The 23,441-nt window shown below is 38.8% G+C and overlaps 1 non-coding gene and 1 pseudogene across 1 annotated transcript; one reads left to right on the top strand and one right to left on the bottom strand.

The window, feature by feature from the left end:
- Positions 1 to 884: 884 nt before the first annotated feature.
- Positions 885 to 10,594, bottom strand: LOC131230590 (uncharacterized; annotated as a pseudogene).
- A 2,449-nt stretch (positions 10,595 to 13,043) lies between these two features.
- On the top strand, positions 13,044 to 13,150 carry LOC131232024 (small nucleolar RNA R71). The gene has a single exon (XR_009164632.1). It is a non-coding gene; the product is annotated as a small nucleolar RNA R71 (small nucleolar RNA).
- Positions 13,151 to 23,441: the final 10,291 nt, after the last annotated feature.

The following is a 23,441-nucleotide window of genomic DNA, read 5'->3' as shown; positions in this document are numbered from 1 at the left end:
ACTTCTGTAACCCCACCGATGTTCACCAGCAGACATCCATTCCTCACTATTTTCCATGGTGAAGCCTGCGTGATTTTCGGATTTGCCCCACTTTTTATCTCATGCCCTAACATGAAATAAAAAAACAGATGGACGATGTGGATTTCTCACAACATAACGGTGGGCGCTAACTAACTTCCTATCACATTAAGCTTCCCCGAGAGGTTGTCGCATCTTCCCTTGCATTTTGAATGTTTATCATCCAATGGCTCACATTAAGACATGACTCGACCGTATGTTATGGTTCTATGCACTCGACCTTATAGTACCATTTCCCTATATATATATACACACACACACACACACACACACACACACATATATATATATATATATATATATTGGAGGTCAAGCCGTGAAAGAATCCACAAACTGCAAAGAATAAAGTTGTGGGGACACTTGTTGTGCCCATATACAGTGTACCCTGTTGCGCGGGCGTGCACAACACAACTCCTATTGCGCGGGTCTGCACAACACATCTTCTGTTGCTCGAGTCCGCACGACACATCTCCTGTTGCGCAAGTCCGCACAATACATCTTCCCAATACCTACCCCTTCTCTCTCCTTCTCTCTCCTTACTCCTGACACCTCTCTCTGAAACTTCTCATCTTCAAATGAGATGAGGAGGGGGTATTTTTAGGCTTTCATACGTGTGAGACCTCAATTTATGTGCCACAAGCCCCATTCTGCATGATAAACCCAACAAACCTGTGCAACAGGTCTGTTCCCGCAACTAGTCCGCGCAACAAGTCTATCTTTGCACAACTGCAATCTGTGAAGTTGTTTCTGTGCAACTGCACTTTGGATGTCTGTTTCTATGCAACTGCACTCTGTGAAGTCTATTTTCATGCAACTATACTCTGTGAAATTTGTTTCTGCATAACAGAGACTGGAAAGTCTATTTCTGCAGCAACAAGGACTGGGAAGTCTATTTCTGCAGCAACAGGGATTGTGAAGTCTATTTCTATAGCAACAGGGATTGGGAGGTCTGAAAATGTTACGAGAGGGACTAAGAATTCTGAAAATGCATTTTTTGTGCACCAACAGATGCCCTATCGATCCTTCTTTGATATGTCTATGAAATCAAATGGAAGATCGATCTTCTTCTGCACAAAAATCCATTCACGACAAAGAAGGATTTTTCATAAAGGTAGAGCTGATTGCATACTAGAGAAGGATCGCTTGAATGGAGAACTCAAAAGTCGAGCTCGAACGGAAGACTAAAGAATTGTGTTTGAAGGAATCATGGTCAAAGGAATCGCGCTTGAATGATGACTGAGTGATCATTTCCAAACAGAGAATCATGCTCGATGGATGACTAGATGATCACGTCCGAACAGACAATCACACTCGAAGGAATTGCGCTTGGCTCGAAAGTATGACTGAATGCCGCCAAGTGGTCAAGCAATTATTTTCGATGGTACAGACAACGGTAGTGATAATGCTTTCTTTGGGTAATTCTTTGCCTTCATAGTGGTCAATCAGATTTTATTAGTCCTTCTGACAGCTTCTGGAAAAATATTGATGTAGAACGCCTTTCCCTAAATACAGCTGCAATTGTATCTTCCACAGTTTCGTGTGCCTTTGTTCATGTAATTCACATTTCATCGGAACTTGCCATTGTTACAGCTTTGGTGACTCCAACTTAAAGCATCTTGATCAGAGAATTATCTTTTGATCTTACTCTTGTTGTGGCGGTCCTTTCGATCAACTCCAGCAGCTATTTCTTTAAGTACCGTCACTAGGGATTGTCTTTTAATGCTGCTCCTGTTGCGTTGATTCTTGAGCTATTAAATATCTCTTTCATCGAGAATGTCTCCTTCATTCATGGTCTGTATACTCCATGATCTTGAGTGATAATCTTTCCTGCCAGAGTAATCAGAACTAGTGTCTCAGGATATCGCAATTTCCTAATTCAGTTTCATGATGTATTGGCAAATTCAAGATATATTGAAGGCTTCAAGATGATTGTAATATATTGGCAACTCTGAAATAATCACAATGTCTTAATAGCTTTAGAATAATTTGGAATGTCTATCAATTCTGAAATAATTGGAATGTATAATAATTTCAATCGCATGTTCCCCTCAATTTACGGTATATAAAATGACACTAATTTAGTCATTTCATTTTCCATGCTTGTCAGTGCATTTTGTGTTGCATTCTTTATCTTAAAGTTTAGTCAGTAAGATTAGTATGTCAATTTCGAGTTAGGCTTATAAGAGCAAACATAATTTAAGCTCATAAAGTATTGGAGCGGATGCAATTTTGATTGGACATACTTTGACTGGGCTCAAGAGAGCAAACGTAATTTACCGTCGATTTCGGTCTGGGATAGGATCAAGAGATCAAGCACAGTTTAAGCTCGTAAGTTATTGGAGCATTCACAGTTTAGGAGCGTAAGTTATTGGAGCATAAAATATAGGTCTCATGCGTGATTGGCCTCCTCAGGTGCTCACCGCTGTTGTATATAAATGATTCGCCATCGCTAATAAAATAAAGCTTTATGTGTAATTGGCCTTCTTGGGCGCTCACCATTGCTGTATATAAATGAATTGTCACTGCTGATAATATAGGGCATATGTGTAATTGGCCTTCTTGGGCACTCACCGCTGCCTATATAAATGAATTAGTAAAATGATCAAAGTTACATAGTCAGCAATGATCAATAATTGGTAATATAATTAATGCGACTACAATTTTCATTGTGTTGATAATTAGCGATGAAGTCTGACAGTGCTTGACGATAATAATAGCTCATTAGTAAATGATAACATCATTTTGTCGAGGTGATAATATCAGCTTGCAGCAATGGTGGCAATATCAATAATGATCTATAATAATATTTTGCAATAGGCGATGTCTTAGCGATCGTCAATGCTTTGTAATAATAGTCAGTGATCATTGGTGTTATTAACGATGACCAATGGTATCTTGATAATTAGCAATGCTTTGTAATGTATATAAGGCGATAGTTTTTTAGCAGCTTATAAGAATGATTCTGCCGGTTGACGAATATAATATTCTATCATAAGAATGATATAAGGTGGCTATTGTCTTATTCTCAATTATTTTCCCAAAAGGATCTTATATATTTGTTCCTTTATAATCATCGTTTGCTGAAGATAGCATATAGACTTATGATTTGATAAATTTTTAGGTGATAGTATGCTTATAACGGCAATTGTATAACTATTGCCTAATCTGTCCCCTTTTTATTGGATGATATTTTCTCTGAGAATCTTTATGATTAAAACTCTTTTACTTTTCAAGAAGAATAATTTTGATAGGATGAATATCCGCAGGCATTCCGATGCCCTATTCATTCTGATCCATAGCTTGATAAGTCTTTCGATAGGCCGTAGTATATTGTCTTTCTTGAAGAATGTATATATATATATATATATATATATATATATATATATATATATATATATATATATATATATATATATATATATATATAAAATCTCTTCATGTCTTGATTGGTTTATAAGCTTGATAATTGCCGATCATCTGGATATAATTGTTGCTCAATAAATCTTGCAGATAGTTGACCAAGACTTAGAAATAGTTTTGCAATGGGCCCCTTTTTTTAGAATATATATAATTTTGGAGCCACTTTTGTTGGCCGCAACAATAATTTAATCACAATAATAATCCCAGGCTTAAGCATTAATATATAATAATTCAGCCATGGTAATGATTCTGGCCCCAATGTTGACCTGTAAAAATTGATATCGACAATTATCATCTTACGAAATCAACAATTACCTTATCCAGGATCAAAGGATCAAGAGTCTCGCACGGCTGTTCGGAAGGATATGTTAAAAAGAATATTTGAAAATTGTATCTTTCTCTGAATTCTCTATTCATTGATCATTGTTCATTCTTACTTCACTAGAGAATGAAGGTTCATGAAGACATGACTGAAATACTGCTTGTCTTATTACGTTATTGCATAGCCATTCTACTTTCATTCTTATGCGTAGGCATGAAGGACCGTGCCACTACTAGAATCGTGTCTTATTTCTTTAAGGGTTGTCAATGCCATGCTTCAAACGGAAATTATATTGACTCACCACTCTTCTCTTTCTATGAATTCTTCCATAACAATCTCACCATTGTCAATCATCCCTTGGAGTATATCTTTAATGACATAAAAATCTTCAATCTGATGCCCGAACATACGATGATAATGACAAAATCATTTTCCTCTCTCCCTTCTCTGTTTCTTTATGGTACTTGGACTGAGGTAGCTTGATTTCCCTTCTAGTCAACAGTTGATTCATCATTGAAAGTATATCTTCTTTTATGGATGCACATTTCTTACAGATTTTATATTGTCTACATTTTTCATATATCATCCCAATTGTACGACATTTTCAATTTTCTTCACCACTATTTCTTTCTTCATCTGATAATTTTTTTTTTCTTTTCTTCTTTGCTAATGGCATTGGCTGATGTTTCATGAAGATTCTAATATAGTGACTTTATGTAAAAAGTGGATACTTTTTTAACCATCTTTTCAAGAGTATGAGCATTTGTAGTAAGATCACAAAAGATCTGCAAATCTGTACTAATTAGGTTATATGCCACTTCTTGTCTTATGCCTTCCAAACATAACTTGACCTGATCTGGTTCTCCCAGAAGATATCAAGATGATGCCCTCAAGTCTTTCCATCGACTGATGAATTTGTTGTTCACACCCCAAGTGCAGGGTTGTGATGTAGTAATAAACTCGATAAGACCGAGGTCGAATCCACAGGGACTGATACCTGTACGTTATCTGAAACCAAGTAGAACTAGAACTAGACTAAGATGTGATCTAAACCAAGTAGAATTTAAGAAATAATTGTGGAACAATTATCTAAAACTTTAAGAAATTCAGAGGAAGGAAACTAGGGTTTCAAAGGATCCACTTGTAGAGATCAGGGAGATCTTATGCCTGCATTAAGGATTATGGAATTCAAACTGAACTTACTTGATCTGGTTTTCAAGAGATGAAAGGTATATGAATTAGAATGGATTCCATCACCAAACCATGCCCAGGAGACAAAGCAAACAACAGAATTAAACTAATTACCAACCAACCAACAATGTATGAAGATCAGGAAGGGTACTGTCATCCTACCATGCCCATGGAACAATGATGAACAACAGGGCTTCCTGACTTCATAAACACAAAAAAAAAAGATGAAAAGAAATATTCAAAAGCCATTGCAAACCCATTGTAATTTCAGTCACAACAGACCATTAAAGACTGAAAAGAATATTCTTTTAATAATCAACTTAAAACCAAGTTCAGTTCAGAAATTTTAACTTAAACACATGAAACAGTATCTCCCATCTCGCTACAGGCTTCACCTCTTAGCCCTAGCTAAGAGGTTTAGCCACACATGATTGGCCTAAACCCAAAGCAAATAGAAAAATAAAAGGGAACAGAAAAGAACAAGAAGGAAAGAAGAAAGATTCAGCCTCACATGCCAGCAGCTCTCTCTCCAGCCACGTCTTCACGTTTCTTCCTTTCTTCCTTCCAAAACGAGAACCTCTGCCGACGTCCCAGCAGCAGAAAAACCAAGCTCTTGCTCCCTGCTTCCCCGTTTTCAGCCTCCACAGCTCCTTCCGTTTCTCTTTCTCTCTTCCTGACGTGCAGCCCCCCAACCTCCACACGCTGATCTCCCTTTATAGAACTCGTCCGAGCCGAATTTCCCCACTCTAGGCAGAAGTCTTCCGCACAAGAGATCGTGTTGGAGTCGGAATAAAACAAACTTCCTCAGCAACAGGCGGAGGACTCGCGATCAACCCGCGTTTGGCTTGAGATTTTGGACGACTGATCGTCCAGAATCAGAATCGGACTTCTTGGTGGTGGCCACGGCTCCCTGTTGATGAGACTGAACGGTTTGGATTGCTGATCCGATCACCATCTTGATCAAGGAACGGCCTGGAAGTCCCGGCTGCGCGCAACAGGGCTTGTGCGGTTCTTGCGCTGGGATGTTGGTGGAGGCCATGAACGATGCTGGAGAGGAAATCCACTCCGTCAGTTGGATTCGCCTCGGAATTCCGGTTGGAGATGGACGGTTTTGGTTGTCCGTTGATGCGGCCCATTGAATTGCAACTCAGCCGTCCATCCTGCATTTAAACAGAGACCCACGCATATATACGTGTATGGGTTTGGAGAAACCCCTCTTGTACGGTTGGTTGGATCCTCTGGAATGACTGGACGGTCCGGATTGATCATTTGATGCACGGTGGTGGCCCACCAACTTCTGCAATCCGACCGTCTGCGTAACAGAGGGACGGCTTTGCTGTTGTGAAAGAATTCGAGTCCAGGTCGGTTTGACCGTCCTGGAGTTTCCGTGCACACCTGGTGCTCCCACGCTGTACATGTGCAATGCACATGTGGGTCCCATGCTGATGTATATGAGAGATCAGCTCCGTCCAACCTGGTTGCCATATGATTTAAATGGTTGACACCAAAATTGAAGTATTTCAAGATATCAGGCGGGCCCCAGATTGATAAGTTGTGGGCTGATCTGTCCGTTGGGACATTTCCAAAATGATCCAATGGCTGATTTTCGACGTGTACGGTTAATTTATGGTCCCCAGGCTATGTATGAAGTTTCGAAGCAAGCGGATGGTGGAAACTTTGTGATCTTGCAATCTGGCTGACTTTCAGGCCACTTGAGCTTCAGTTTCTCAATTTTCTCGGACCCCTGGCGTGTAATTTCTTCGATCTTTGTCCCCTGGAGTCCGTCCCTTGCCCTTGGTAATGCCTGAGCTTTAAATCCATGCTTTTAACATCCTTTCCAGCCCATGCTCGTAAACATACTCTGCATCACAAATACGATTAAATCAGGTCATTAACCGGCATCATGCTTGTAAATCCAGGAAATAATTGGGGTCTAATATGCAGTATTTGACCCTCAACACAACCCCCAACCAGCATCTTGCTAGTCCCGAGCAAGGTAAATTGAGAATTACAGGATAATTTCTACAAACTCAAGAGATTTATGAGAAACAATTCAGATACTCGAATTCTAAGATTCATGAATGTTGGCATTACTTTCTCCTGAAATCAAGCTCACGGTAAACTTCATAAGCAAGCTCAAATATTAATCCATTAATCAGAACGATTCTAAATATTTGAGTTCCATGGGTGTATCGTGTAATCTCGGCTTGACATTATTAAAATTCACTTCTCTATTTCAGGATATCATTGGTAACCACAAGAGAATTCATGATAACCAACACCTAAACCAAAGCTTGATTCATTCTTCCAGCTTTTAATGATTTTCACACTATGTTACTTTTTAAAAGTATAACCAAGAAGGAGAATCAAATCTACACCTATAGGGAGCAAACCTATGGTAAAGATCGGACGCCAAAAAGTTTATGAATGTCAACCTTGGGGAATCAAACCTTCACCTGTAGGGAGCAAACCTATGGTGAAAACGATTCGCCCAATCTTTTCAATTTCTCAGGTTGGTTCCTTTTAAGCTTAGTGATCACCAAATTAATCCTTCAATATCGAATGAAACCTTAATGCGTAAGCGAGATGTGACATGTAAAATTATAATTCAATCAATGTTTAAGACTTCTAATCATGGATTAATAGTTCAAACTCTGAATCCATGAGTCATAAATTACCAACACCATGTATTCTGTAATTCCAAGTGTCCCAGATGGCCAGCCATCAAAATCACTTTGAATTCATACAAAATTCCAAAAAAATTTAAAATTTTCACAATTTTCGTTCAAGACCAAGAAAACACTGATTAGGAAACCTAATCTCCCACCCCTAACCAAAAGTCTACATTGTCCTCAATGTAAAAGAAATAAACATGCAATGCACATGGGACAACGGAAATATAAGAGGAGTGATGGAAAGATAGTACCTGGACGAAAGAATCAGGAAGTTTTTTAAAGATATCTACGTAAAAGGGGGTCAGTACAAGAGAGAAACCAACAAAAAGAAAAAGAAAAATAAAAATAGCACAAATGAAATCCTACCTACACCACTTTCGCAGGTACTCTCGATTGCATTTAGCATATGCAACAAGCCTTTAAACCCCTAGGTTGCCCCTAGTGGACGAGTTGTAGTCTCGTGAGGGTTTGCAGTAATGTTACCCACAAACATTGAACTAACTAATGATAAAAATGAAATGAAATGAAGAGCTGGGTTGCCTCCCAGGAGCGCTAAGTTTACCGTCTTCAGTCAGACAAATAAGACAACTACCCTAGTCCTATGAAAACAGGAAACCTACCTATACCTCCATCAGATTAGGAGATCAATCCTGGTAAACAGGATCAGTCAGAGGCATGGACATGTCCTCTTAATCAAATTTCTCGACAAATGGTTTCAATCGATGTCCATTGACTTTAAACTCCTTGCCATTATCAGGATCTCTTATCTCAACGGCCCCATGCGGAAAAACAGTGACAACAATGTAAGGGCCGGTCCAACGAGATCGAAGCTTACCCGAAAAGAGATGTAATCGAGAATTGTACAAAAGGACCTTCTGACCAGGCGTGAATGATTTTCGCAAAATGTGTTGGTCATGAAATGCTTTCATCTTGTCCTTGTAAATTCTCGAATTATCGTACGCATCATTCCGGATTTCTTCAAGTTCATTCAATTGAAGTTTGCGTAGCGAGCCAGCGTTGGCCAGATTGAAATTAAGATTTTGATCGCCTAGTACGCTTTATGTTCCAGCTCCATAGGCAAGTGACAAGCCTTCCCATAGACAAGTCTAAAGGGAGACATTCCAATAGGGGTTTTAAAGGCAGTACGGTATGCCCATAAGGCATCGGTCAATCGGATTGACCAATCCTTACGGTCAGGGTTAACCGTTTTCTCCAATATGTGTTTAATTTCCCTATTAGAAATCTCATCTTGCCTACTTGTCTGTGGATGGTACGGGGTGCTCACCTTATGAGAGATACCGTATTTCTTCATTAAGCTCTCAAATGGTCTATTACAAAAGTGTGAGCCCCCATCACTTATGATGGCTCGAGGCATTCCGAATCGAGAAAGGATGTTTTCTTTTAGGAATTTAATGACCGTGCGATGGTCATTCTTTCAACACGGAATCGCTTCAACCCATTTAGTGACATAATACACGGCGAGCAAAATATACAGATTTCCAAACGATTGGGGGAATGGTCCCATGAAATCGATGCCCCAGCAATCAAATGCTTCAATGATAAGGATGGGATTCAAAGGCATCATATTTCGATGGGACAATGCTCCCAATTTCTGACAACGCTCACAAGCTTTGCAAAACTCATGAGTGTCCCTAAACATAGTGGGCCAGTAAAAGCCACACTGCAGAATCTTGGCCGTGGTATTTTTAGCAGAAAAGTGACCACCACAGGCCTGTGAGTGACAGAAGGAGATGACGCTCTGATGCTCATCGTCTGGTACACATCTCCTTAGGATTTGGTCTGGGCAATATTTAAATAAGTAAGGATCATCCCAGAAAAAGTTGCGCACCTCGGTGAAGAATTTCTTCTTATCTTGCACAGTCCACTGTGTCGGTATGACACCTGTAGCAAGATAATTAGCAATATCAACGAACCAAGGTGAATGGGAGACTCGGAACAGTTGTTCATCAGGGAACATGTCGTTGATATGGGTCGTCTCAAGGGGTTCAGAGGTATTAAGGTGAGAAAGGTGATCGGCCACTACGTTCTCTACTCCCTTTTTATCTTTAATTTTCAAATCAAATTCTTAGAGTAGAAGGATCCATCGTATCAAACGGGGCTTAGAATCATTCTTAGAAAGAAGATACTTAAGTGCCGCATGATCTGTGTAGATAATGATTTTGGATCCGATCAAGTAGGACCTAAATTTGTCCAAGGCGAACACTACAGCTAAGAGTTCCTTTTCCGTAGTCGAGTAGTTCACCTGGGCGGAGTTTAAAGTTCTACTTGCATAATGAATGACGTAGGGCCTCTTATCTTTTCTCTGGCCTAGGACCGCCCCAAGAGCATAATCAGAAGCGTCGCATATAAGCTCAAAAGGAAGGCTCCAGTCGGGTGGCTGCATGATAGGTGCAGTGGTTAACGTGCCCTTAAGCTTGGTGAAAGCTTCCTGGCATTGCTCAGTCCACTCGTACGGAGCATCCTTTTGAAGAAGATTACATAAAGGACGAGAGAGGAGACTAAAGTCCTTTATGAATCGCCTGTAAAATCCTGCGTGTCCTAAGAAGGATCGCACGTCTCTGATGTTTTTGGGTGGAGGTAGGTTAGAGATAAGATCGATTTTTGCCTTATCTACCTCGATTCCTTTGGACGAGATGATATGCCCAAGGACAATTCCCTTCTGAACCATGAAATGGCACTTCTCCCAATTAAGTACCAAGTTCTTTTCTTCACATCTTTTCAGCACACATTTAAGACTTTCCAAGCACTTGCTGAAAGATGGACCGTAAACAGAGAAATCGTCCATGAAGACCTCTAGATATTGCCCTACCATATCAGAAAAGATACTAAGCATACATCGCTGAAAGGTGGCAGGGGCATTACATAGTCCGAATGGCATCCTTCGATAGGCAAAGGTGCCGTAGGGACATGTAAATGTGGTCTTTTCCTAGTCTTCAGGGGCTATCTCTATCTGGTTGTAGCCCGAATACCCGTCAAGGAAACTGTAATAGGAATGACCAGCTAACCTTTCAAGGATCTGATCAATGAATGGTAAAGGAAAGTGGTCTTTCCTCGTGACGGTATTCAATTTCCTGTAGTCAATGCACATTCTCCAACCAGTAGTGACTCTAGTTGGCATGAGTTCATTATTAGCATTGGCTACGATGATGATTCCGGACTTCTTAGGGACCACTTGAGTTGGACTCACCCATTGACTATCGGATATAGGGTATATAATACCCATGTTCAATAGTTTAAGAACCTCGGCTTTAACCACTTCCTTCATGTTTGGATTTAGTCTACGTTGTGGTTGCCGAGCGGTTTTTGCATTATCCTCAAGATATATGCGGTGAGTACAAATCGAGGGATAGATTCGCTTGAGGTCCGCTATCGTCCATCCCACGGCTCCTTTATGTTCAATGAGAGTAGATATGAGCATATTCTCCTGTTCTTTCTCCAGGTGGGCAGAGATCACCACCGGGTATGTCTCATCTTGACCTAAATAGGCATATTTCAAATCAGAAGGCAAAGGTTTTAGGTCAAGCTTCTGCGGCTTGAGGTTAGACGGTAGAGGCACTACATCAGTTTGTGGCAATTCTTCAAATTGTAGCCTCCACCGGTTAACTTTAAGTACCGGTGCAGTATCAAGCAAGGCGCACGTCTCCCTAATCATGTCATCATCAAAATCATGGGAGTGGGCCAGGCACGTCTCTAGAGAGTCAGAGGATAAGGTTAGAGGTGTCGTATCTTCCACGAAAGAGTCAATCATGTTAATGTCGTGAAAATCGTCATCCTCCTCTGAGTTGCTGCCGTTATTGAAAAAAATGTTTGACTATAATGTCAAATTTCCAAAAGACATAGTCATGACACCATTCCTGCAATTGATAATTGTATTTGATGTGACAAGGAATGGGTGACCAAGAATGACGGGAATCTGAGTGCTCATGTTATTAATGGGTTCGGTGTCCAGGATGATAAAATCTACAGGGTAGTAAAATCTATCGACCTGGACTAACACATCCTCAATTATCTCTCTTGGTACACGAACAGAGCGATCAACAAGTTGTAGTGTGGTTAGGGTGGGTTTTAATTCACCCAAACCTAACTGTTTGTATACCGAGTAGGGAATCAGATTGACGCTCGCTCCTAAGTCAAGAAGTGCGTGATCAATTCGATGGTTCCCGATTACACATGATATGGTTAGGCTACCGGGATCCTTGAATTTCTACGGCACGTCTTGCTTCAGGATGACACTCACTTTCTCAGTCAAGAAAATTTTCTTTTGAATAATTTTTCGTCGTTTGGTTGTGCATAAGTCTTTCAGGAATTTGGCATATGAAGGTATCTGTTTAACGACATCAAGTAGAGGAATGTTGACTTTCACTTGTTTCAACACCTCTAGGATATCCTGAGAGTTAGAGAGAGGTTTTGGTGAAACCAACCGTTGGGGGAATGGAGCAACTGGCTTCTCTAGAAATTCCGATTCTAATTTTTGTGGGGCATCACTAGCTCCATCATTGTTGTCCTCTTCTGGTTCTTGAGGTTTTTCGGGTCTAACTGGAAGAGTTTTATCAATGATCTTTCCACTCCTAAGAGTGGTGATGGATTTAATGTGCCCCATCTGATTTGAAGAGTTGGGATCATTAATCTCGTACTGCGGTTTAGGATTGGGGAGAGGTTGTGCAGGAAGCATCCCCTTTTCTATAACCGTCATACGAGAATTTATCTTTTGCATAAAATCTGTGATTCCCCGCATTGCCTGAGCCAGCTCTTGTATGGGATTTTGAATCGGTTCCTCTTGAGGTTTCACTTGATTTGGATTTTGATTGAAGAAACCTGGAGGAGTCGCCGTTTGTCCATTCCTCCAACTAAAGTTTGGATGATTTTTCCAGCCAGGATTGTATGTATTGGAGTTAGGTCCAGTAAAAGGTCTTTGATAGTTGTTTACGGCATTGGCTTGTTCATTCAACACTCCTCGAAAGGCAGGTATTGTAGGACAGTTTTCAGTTGTATGAATGTTGCAATCACAGATGCCGCAAACAATTTCATTGACCTTATCCTTCTTTCCTTCCATGGCCTCAACTTTCCTTATGAGCGTAGTCACTTTACACTTAAGATCATCCTCTTCTTTTAAGAGATATAATCCACCTTTCTCCTTTAATTGAGTCGGCCTAGACGTGGTGTTCGCCATTGGGTAATAGTCCCATGATTGTGTTTTTTCAGCAAGACTATCGAGGTAATCCCATACCTCGTCAACATCTTTATTGATGAACTCTCCATTACACATTGTCTCGACCATTTGGCGCATGGAAGATGTCAGTCCATCATAGAAAAAATTTGTAATGCGCCACGTTTCAAATCCGTGTTGTGGGCATGAACTGACCAAATCTTTGAACCTTTCCCAACATTGGAAGAATGTTTCATCTTCCTTTTGGGCGAAGTTCATGATTGTTTTTCTGAGGGTAATCGTTTTATGATGTGGGAAGAATTTTTTTATGAATTCCCTCTGCATGTCGTTCCATGTGCCAATGGATCTAGGACGTAGTGAATGTAACCACGTTGTAGCTTTCTCTTTTAAGGAAAAAGGAAAGAGTTTCAGCCTAATTGTATCCTCAGATACATTATGAAAACATAATGTAGCCATAATCTCATCGAACTCTTTCAAATGTAAATATGGACTCTCTAATTCAAGTCCATGGAATTTGGGAAGGAGTTGGATAACTCCTGGCTTGATGTCCATTTGTCCTGTGTTTTCAGGAAAAATCATGCATGAGGGCGTACTCACTCCCGCCGGTTGTAGATAATCTCGTAAAGTACGAGGCGGGGGTGCCTGTTGCACCTCATTTTCATCTTGGGTATCCTCCACCCTGGGTGGAAGTAGAGGAGGTTGGTCTTCGGCCATAACTTCACTTAACTCAGGGGATTTCGAGTGGTGTCTAGTCCTGCGATGGATAGTCAGCCCCTCGACCAATCCTTCTTCAGTCAAGAGACGTCGAGTGTCGTCACGGGCCCACTTGGGCATGAAACACTCGCAGCCCTCAATCAAATTCAAAGCCTAATCCTAAGAAAGGAAAAGAAAATCTAAAAAGAAAGAGAGAGAGTTGGAAAGGAATTACCAAATTGAAGCTCCTAAGTTAAGGACCTGCAAAATAAAACAAAATAAGTTAGATTTTAAAAAAGGAGAGGAACAATCCTTTTAAAAGAAAGGTAGCAGTAAACTGATTTCTAAAAGAAAGTGGAAACTTCTAAAATAAATTAGGAAAGTCCTAAACTAGAAAGTAAATTACTAAAAGAGAACTGAAAAATAGAAAGTAGAGAAGGAGTGTAACGAATTAGAGATTTCTATCTTAAAGGCCTACAAAATAGGAAGGTTAGTTTCTAAACAAAAATTCTAAAAATAAATTAGGAAACAAATTAGATTTTAAAAGAGTTAAAATTAGAAAGTTACTAAAATAAGAATAGAAAGTTAATTTCTAAAAAGGGAAAGAAATAACCTAATTTCTAAAAATAAACTATTTCCTACAAAAGAGAGGATAGTAGAATTAGAAAATTTCTAAAATTTAAACCCTAATTCTAAAAATAGGAAAAAGTAGAGAGATTAGGAAGGAATTACCAATTGAGAAACTTATGTCAAGATCCTATAAAACAGGAAACAAGTTAGTTTTGAACTCAAATAAAAACTGAATAAAAAACTAAGGTTAGTAAAATCCTGATCTTAAACTAATCCTAAAACCAATTAATTTCAGAGAATTGTAACCGTCAGTCCCCGGCAACGGCGCCAAAAACTTGTTCACACCCCAAGTGCAGGGTTGTGATGTAGTAATAAACTCGGTAAGACCGAGGTCGAATCCACAGGGACTGATACCTGTACGTTATCTGAAACTAAGTAAAACTAGAACTAGACTAAGATGTGATCTAAACCAAGTAGAATTTAAGAAATAATTGTGGAACAATTATCTAAAACTTTAAGGAATTCAGAGGAAGGAAACTAGGGTTTCAGAGAATCCACTTGTAGAGATCAGGGAGATCTTATGCCTGCATCAAGGATTATGGAATTCAAACTGAACTTACTTGATCTGGTTTTCAAGAGATGAAAGGTATATGAATTAGAATGGACTCCATCACCAAACCATGCCCAGGAGACAAAGTAAACAACAGAATTAAACTAATTACCAACCAACCAACAATGTATGAAGGCTATGAAAGGTACCGTCATCCGACCTTACCTAGGAGACGATGGTGGACAAAAGGACTTCCTGACATCATAAACATAAAAAGGAAGGAACATGCTCAAAGTTATCGCAGACCCATTGTAATTTTAGTCACAACAGACCATTAAAGACTAAAAGCATATTCCTTTGATAATCAACTTAAAATCAAATTCAGTTCAGAAATTTAAATTAAAGGCACAAAGTAAGATCTCCCATCTCGCTACAGGCTTCACCTCTTAGCCCTAGCTAAGAGGTTTAGCCACACATGATTGGCCTAAACCCAAAGCAAATAGAAAAATAAAAGGGAACAGAAAAGAACAAGAAGGAAAGAAGAAAGATTCAGCCTCACATGCCAGCAGCTCTCTCTCCAGCCACATCTTCACGTTTCTTCCTTTCTTCCTTCCAAAACGAGAACCTCTGCCGACGTCCCAGCAGCAGAAAAACCAAGCTCTTGCTCCCTGCTTCCCCGTTTTCAGCCTCCACAGCTCCTTCCGTTTCTCTTTCTCTCTTCCTGACGTGCAGCCCCCCAACCTCCACACGCTGATCTCCCTTTATAGAACTCGTCCGAGCCGAATTTCCCCACTCTAGGCAGAAGTCTTCCGCACAAGAGATCGTGTTGGAGTCGGAATAAAACAAATTTCCGCAGCAACAGGCGGAGGACTCGCGATCAACCCGCGTTTGGCTTGAGATTTTGGACGACTGATTGTCCAGAATCAGAATCAGACTTCTTAGTGGTGGCCACGGCTCCCTGTTGATGAGACTGAACGGTTTGGATTGCTGATCCGATCACCATCTTGATCAGGGAACAGCCCGAAAGTCCTGGCTGCGTGCAACAGGGCTTGCGCGGTTCTTGCGCTGGGATGTTGGTGGAGGCCATGAACGATGCTGGAGAGGAAATCCACTCCGTCAGTTGGATTCGCCTCGGAATTCCGGTTGGAGATGGACGGTTTTGGTTGTCTGTTGATGCGGCCCATTGAATTGCAACTCAGCCGTCCATCCTTCATTTAAACAGAGACCCACGCATATATGCGTGTATGGGTTTGGAGAAACCCCTCTTGTACGGTCGGTTGGATCCTCTGGAATGACTGGACGGTCCGGATTGATCATTTGATGCACGGTGGTGGCCCACCAACTTCTGCAACCCGACCGTCTGCGTAACAGAGGGACGGCTTTGCTGTTGTGAAAGAATTCGAGTCCAGGGCGGTTTGACCGTCCTGGAGTTTCCGTGCACACCTGGTGCTCCCACGCTGTACATGTGCAATGCACATGTGGGTCCCATGCTGATGTATATGAGAGATCAGCTCCATCCAACCTGGTTGCCATATGATTTAAATGGTTGACACCAAAATTGAAGTATTTCAAGATATCAGGCGGGCCCTGGATTGATAAGTTGTGGGCTGATCTGTCCGTTGGGACATTTCCAAAATGATCCAATGGCTGATTTTCGACGTGTACGGTTAATTTATGGTCCCCAGGCTATGTATGAAGTTTCGAAGCAAGCGGATGGTGGAAACTTTGTGATCTTGCAATCTGGCTGACTTTCAGGCCACTTGAGCTTCAGTTTCTCAATTTTCTCGGACCCCTGGCGTGTAATTTCTTCGATCTTTGTCCCCTGGAGTCCGTCCCTTGCCCATGGTAATGCCTGAGCTTTAAATCCATGCTTTTAACATCCTTTCCAGCCCATGCTCGTAAACATACTCTGCATCACAAATACGATTAAATCAGGTCATTAATCGGCATCATGCTTGTAAATCCAGGAAATAATTGGGGTCTAATATGTAGTATTTGACCCTCAACATTTGTCAACTAATTCGTCTTCTCATTGGCGAGCAGAGGCTAATTCAGTTAAACTGACTTCTCTATCAGAAGAGAAAATTTTTACCATAAAAGCATGTTGCATCTGTTCCCAAGTATGAATAAACTCTAAATTCAAGGTTGAATACCATCTGAAGGCTTTCCTTGTTAGAGATGACTCGAATAATCGTGAATAATATTGAGAAACTTTAGAGAGATTTACTATTATTGTTATAAAGTGCATCATATATTTTTCTGGTGATCCATTTCCATTAAACTTCTGAAAATCCGGGTGTTTGAAGTCAGCCGGAAATGGTACTTCTTCTATTTTAGGGGGATATGGTATCTAGTATTGGAACTTTTTATTTTGATTTCGTTCATTTTCTAGATGAATGATTTCGATGACCATCTGTCGGATTTCTTCATGCGTTATGATTTGAGAAATATTATGCGCATATCTCTGAAATTTAACCGCTTATGGTTGCAGCCTTTCTACTTGTGGTTCAATGTTGTTCACGGCATTCACTGTTGGAAGATTAGAGATTTTTTTGGGTAACTTGCTCATCTGGTGAAGGTTGATTAATGTCTACCGACAAGATTTCTATTTCTTTATTCTTCGATTGTCTTAATATCGAAGGAGGAATCGAATGTTGCATTATTGGTGCTATTGAAGAAGATGAACTACTATTTAATTCAAAACCAATGTACCATCGCTTCGAAGCTTCGAAGGAGGACTAGCTAACTCAGATCGCGGTATTCTTAATGCATGAGTTTGCTTTAAATCCTTTGTAGGGGGTGATGTAAGCTAACATTCACTCGTCGCGATGGCTTTACCTTTATTCTTTTGAATTCGTAATGATTTTGTGAAAGATGTCTTTACGGTTATAGTTGGCGGTACTAGAAGACCTTATGGAGTGACATGCTTTTCAATCCTCCTTGAATGAAATGATTACGTGACTGAGGTGAGATTGCGTCTCGTGGCATTTTGCATAATCGACCCTCTAACCGTACTTGGCGAGATAATACTTCTTGTGGGAGGAGATCGAATCCTTCATCTTTTAGATGTCACTGCTATCCATCCTTCATCGCCCTACTGTGCTGCCAGTGAAGCAGAGACCATTCCGGACATCACCCGGCATTGCTTATCCTTGATCGTAACTGATTTCACATTCTCTGGTACTTTCTGTAGTAGTGCTCGCATATTGTCGATTAGCTCGCATATTGTCGATGTAATCCACACCGAATCCATTGGGTGTGAATAAAAAACTACGTCAGTTAGGAGAAAAGCTAATGCGATTTTGTAAAGACGGAATACCTGCTATTCAAAATAGAGTATCAATTACTTTAATTAAATAAATTGTACTTTGTTTTACAGATAAAGGGGAGGATATTCACATTGAGAGTCGCCATTTTAGTGCATTATGGTGCCGATTGATGATAATCGTTCTCCAAACAATTTTTAAGTTAATATTGAATGAGTTATTTTTCTTAATGGAATCGACATTTTGTTTCGACAAAAAAAAGAATGTCTTTTGATTGGGGAGATCTCATTCAATAATTAACAAAGAAAATATAAAAACATTCATCACCATAGATTTTATCAATTCTGAGTTTGTTTACATCCTCATCTCTCTTAATTTAAAATAAAGTACAGAGAATCACTGCAATAAATGAAAGGTGAAGCAGTTCAATGGCAATTTCGGTGGCATTTTGGCGTGTTTCTCATCAGTCGGAGCGATGGAGGTGTTGTGCGGGTCCAAGATCCTCACTTCAAGCCGACATTTGATATATATATATTGGAGGTCGGATCATGAAAGAATCTACAAAACTGCAAAGAATAGAGCTGTGGGGACACTTGTTGTGAACATATACACTATACCCTGTTGCGCGGGCACTCACAATACATCTGTTGCGTGGGTCCGCACAACACATCTTCCCAATACCTGCTCCTCTCTCTCCTTGCTCCTGGCACCTCTCTCTGAAACTTCTCCTCTTTAAATGAGACGGGGAAAGGGTATTTATAGGCTTTCACACATATGAGACCTCAATTTATGCGCCATAAGCCTCATTCATTGCAACAAACCCAACAAACCCGCACAACGAGTCTATTTGCGTAACTCGTCCATGCAACAAGTCTGTTTCCACGCAACTGCACTATGTGAAGTCTGTTTTCACCAACTGCACTCTATGAAGTCTATTTTTACGCAACTGCACTCTAGATGTTTGATTCCACGCAACTGCACTCTGTCAGTCTGTTTCCTCACAATTGCACTCTATGAACGTCACACCCCAGAATTTGGGTACCCGAGACGGGCGACTCAATACCCAAATTCTAAGCACGTGAGTTAAAATTAACATATTATCATTAATGCACAAATAAATACTCAACTCCACAAGACCATGTACAATCAAAATAAAGGAAGATAACTAATAAATTACAAACTTAATTAAATGCCAATGTACCATACCATCTATAAGTTAAGAGACTAATTAAACTAAATTACTTAACTTATTACAATAACATAAGTAATTTCAAATAAGCTTAATAACAATGCAACTAATAATAAAGGCCCGCCTGTTTGAAATATTCTAACTCAACACCTGTATGATTTAAATTAACGTGAGTACAATGACTCAATATGATCGTCTCATACATAAATATGAAGTTATAGATTCACATGTCTTTAAGTAAAGTAATGTATTTGAGACAACATAACAACACAACTTCTGATAACATCGAATAAAGGGAATGCAAAATGATATGCATGCAATACTATTCATGAATCCTCATAAATAATCAAATAAACATCCATCATTAATTATCACACAGTACACAGTGTATTCATGGCCACATTGCATTTAACGCCCACGCACAGTACCTCGTGGTGAGGGACTCATTTATACATTAGCTGGTCAAACTATTGCTCTAATTGTACTTCTGACGTATGTCCACGCACATAATTGTACTCATACGTCGTAAACAAAGGAGACATGGAAGGATCCAACGGGTTCTAAGATCTTTTACCCAAGGGACACAATTGTCCTACGCTGACTTTAGGGTCTCTCACCCAAGGGACACGATTGCTCTACTTGTTGGCTTTAATTAAGATCTTCCACCCAAGGGACACGATTGCCCTACTTGTTGATACCCTTATATTTTCTTTCTTTTCATTTTTTTCCACAATTCTATAATCATTAAAGATGAATGTATGTCATAAATTATTCTAAAGTTATCACCGAAACAATTTAATTGTTCAAATTTCCATACAACAATGTAAGTTTTATACAAAATGTATAGAAATTTGATGCTGTTAAAATTCAATTCCTGAAATTTACTGAAACATCAAGCTATTTTCTTTAACAGTGTTGGAATTTTACTTAGATATCCCTTAAGAATGTTGAATTATGTTTATATTCCAAAATCATATTTTTATTTTTATTTTATTTTATTAGGTGTGGATATAAACTGATTATTTTATTCTAAATTTCAATTTCCATAATTTAAAGAAAACATTTATCTGGACCTTGTATCTAGATTTTTTTTTTTTTTAATTAGAGTTTTAAATTTGTACAAATTAAAAGTTTAATTTAATATCGGTTTACATTTTTATTTAAATAATAATCTAGAACAAATCAGATTAATCCCAAAATACTTAAAATTTAGACTTATAATGATTTAATTTAATCTTAACAAGAGGAATTCTAAAACTTCTAAATTAGAATACAACTTAGTAAAGTTTTTTTGTTTTTTTTATTTTTTTACTGAAATTTAGGAATAAAATTAGTTAATATTTATTCTAAACCAACTGATTTAAATAAATTATTCTAACTCATATTTAAGGTCTAAATTTTATAAAATTAATTTAATTCACTTAACACCTAATTCAGAAATAAAAATCAGATTATAATCTAACTGAACAAGTTAATTAGATAATTTAATTCACTTAACATCAAATTTAGAAATAAAAATCAGAATATACTCTAACTATACAAGTTAATTAGATTCAATTAATGCTAAAATTCAAAAAAGTGAATACCAGGGTGTAAATGAATTAGACAACAATAATCTAAAGTCATTAATTCAAAAATATATATAATTAGAAAGTTCAAAAAGTGAGGAGAATCACCTACAACATTTTCCTTTATTTTCCTTTTCTTTTAAAAATACAATTTCATCTATTGTATCATATTTAAGTTAGGTTTAAATCTTATTATTATTAATTATTCCAAAATTTCAATTTATATCTAATTTAAAATAAATAAATAATTATATTAATCTACCTCAGAGATTTATTATCACAATTATAAATTATTATTATTTTATTTATAAATTGAACTCAATTTATAACCAAAGAAAATCAAAACTTATATCTTAATTTAATTTAATAATTTCATTAAACTAACATATCTAATCCAACTACACAAAATAACATAAAAAGATTAACTAAACTATTATACAGAATTTAATCAATTAATTTAAATAAAATACATCAAAATTCAGATTTAAATTACATGATAAAAATAAATTTAAATTTTAGATTTGTTTATGATCACCTACCTTTGAGAAAGTATGCTATTCCAACTTGATCCAGCCCTGATTCAATCTTGATCTCCCTCTCTTGAACTCCAGAGTTCTCCTTATCTTATTTTTTTTTAATTGTTTGTTTGTTTTCTTTTTCTTTTTCTTCTTCTTCTTCTTTATTTTATTTTCTTTTATTTTTTTAAAGGGAATGAGAAACGGAATGGAAGAGAGGGGTGGATATAGGACGGTTTAGAATGGTGGGAGGCTTCCACCATGAGGGAAGTTATGAGATGGTGGTGGGTACGATACCCATTACTGTACGAAGAAGAAGGAAAAAGGGAGAGAGAGTCGGGAGCGTGGGTTTAGGCGATGATGTGCTTCCACACGTCATTGCGAAATTAAAATTTTTATTTTTATTAATTTTAAATGTGGTGGGCCCCATTGTGATGCCATGATAAATCCACCTTGTCCATCGTCTTGGCTAGGCCATGAGAGGACATGGGGCCAAAAATAAGGCTGATCCAAAACTCAGGTGGGCCACACGAAAGAGGACGGCGGGGTTGTTCCCTTAAAAAAATGGGTCGTTACAGTGAAGTTTGTTTCTGGAGAACAAATACTGGGAAGTGATTTCTGCAGCAATAGAGATTAAGAAGTGTATTTTTGCAGCAACAGAGACTGGGAAGTCTATTTCTACAACAGCAGGGACTAGGAGGTCAGAAAATGCTGCAAGAGGGACTGAGAAGTCTGAAAATGCATTTTTTGTGCCCCAACAGTCGCTCAATTCACCACTAAGAAAATCGTGACGTCTCAACGTAGGACGAGTTTTGAGGAGATAATAACTGTTAAAAGAAGCACCAATGCAATATATGAATGATTACAAAGATAAAATAAAGTTTGAGCAAGACTTGACTTCTAATACACTAGGATCTGAAAGTTTGGCAATGTGTAGATTATATAATCAAGAATTGCCCAAACTTTAAGTAGGGGATATAAGAGGGGGGAGATATATAAAGTGTGAACAGGGAAAAAAAAAGAGAGTAAATGGATGGTTGAATTGCCACCTGTGCATATGGAGAAGTAGGAGAAGGAAATGAGAGTTAAGGCCCTCCTCATAAGAGGAGATGATCGTAGACCGCAAATCCTAACCTTACTCCATCAATCTTAGACCGTAAAGATGGCCTGGATACTAGTATGGACCAGGTTGAACGACTTGGATGAGGGAAACACTCTAAGTTTTCCTCACTCTTACAAGAATTTCTCTCTCCTTTTTTATCTCTTACTAGATGTCTCAAATGAGAGGTGTGGGCCTTTATTTTAAATGTTTGCCTGACTTTTCTATAATAAATGGCAACTTAGAGATTAGACACGCAACGGGAAACAATCTGAATGGTTGGAGGACACATATCATCATGAATTTGCTTTGATAAGTGGTAAAATAAGTAATTTCACTCATTCGGAGAAGTGAAATGATCGTTTTAATTAATGTCTAGTCGCTGGTTTCTCTTTACCACTGTCCAGGAAAATATTGGGAGAGATCCTAAAATATGCCCATTTTTTTAAAAGATTTGGGCAGCAATAATATTGTTGCATGTACGCGGTTTTTACACTTTTGGTCCTATGCGTTGCTTTGGCTTGTTGACATGGGCTTTGTAGGCAACATTTTTACCGCCAGTGTATTTATTGCAATTTTGTGATGTGTTATTGTCCTCATAAATGGCATGAGGTGGCACTATCATTGCTGCCCGAGTGAAGGTTTGCTCTCCAAACTTACTCATAAGGCTTAACTTGGCCCTATTGTGGACTGGGTTTTGAGTTGGTTGGGTTGGTTTTCTAAAGGGTTCCAAGCTCACAAGTCATCTACTCTAGTTCAAGATAAGTGCACAACTTGCCGGGGTGGGGTGTTTACAGATGCCCCTTTTGGCTAAAGTTGTACGCGACTGAATGCCAAAGTGATAGGCACCCCACCATTTTGGTTTGGGCTTTTATCGTAGTCTAGACTGGTTGTTGCCTTAGTATCGACACTAACTGATTGTCTAGTGTAAAACTAACTCACATATATCACCATCGCTAAGGAAAATGTTGAAATTGTCAATGCGCTTTTTATGGCATTATGGGTAATCAATTGCAACCATTTACTGTTTGGAATGTATTAAATCTAGAAAAGTAGTGCCGCTACACTTGGTGACCTTATGAGGATCCGTATGAATCTATTATTATTCCCTCTGCAA

The sequence above is a fragment of the Magnolia sinica genome, chromosome 17 (genome assembly GCF_029962835.1).
Source record: "Magnolia sinica isolate HGM2019 chromosome 17, MsV1, whole genome shotgun sequence".
Classification (NCBI taxonomy): Eukaryota; Viridiplantae; Streptophyta; class Magnoliopsida; order Magnoliales; family Magnoliaceae; genus Magnolia; species Magnolia sinica.
The sequence above is the reverse complement of the archived record's forward strand: the minus strand, read 5'-3'. Positions and strand labels throughout refer to the sequence as shown.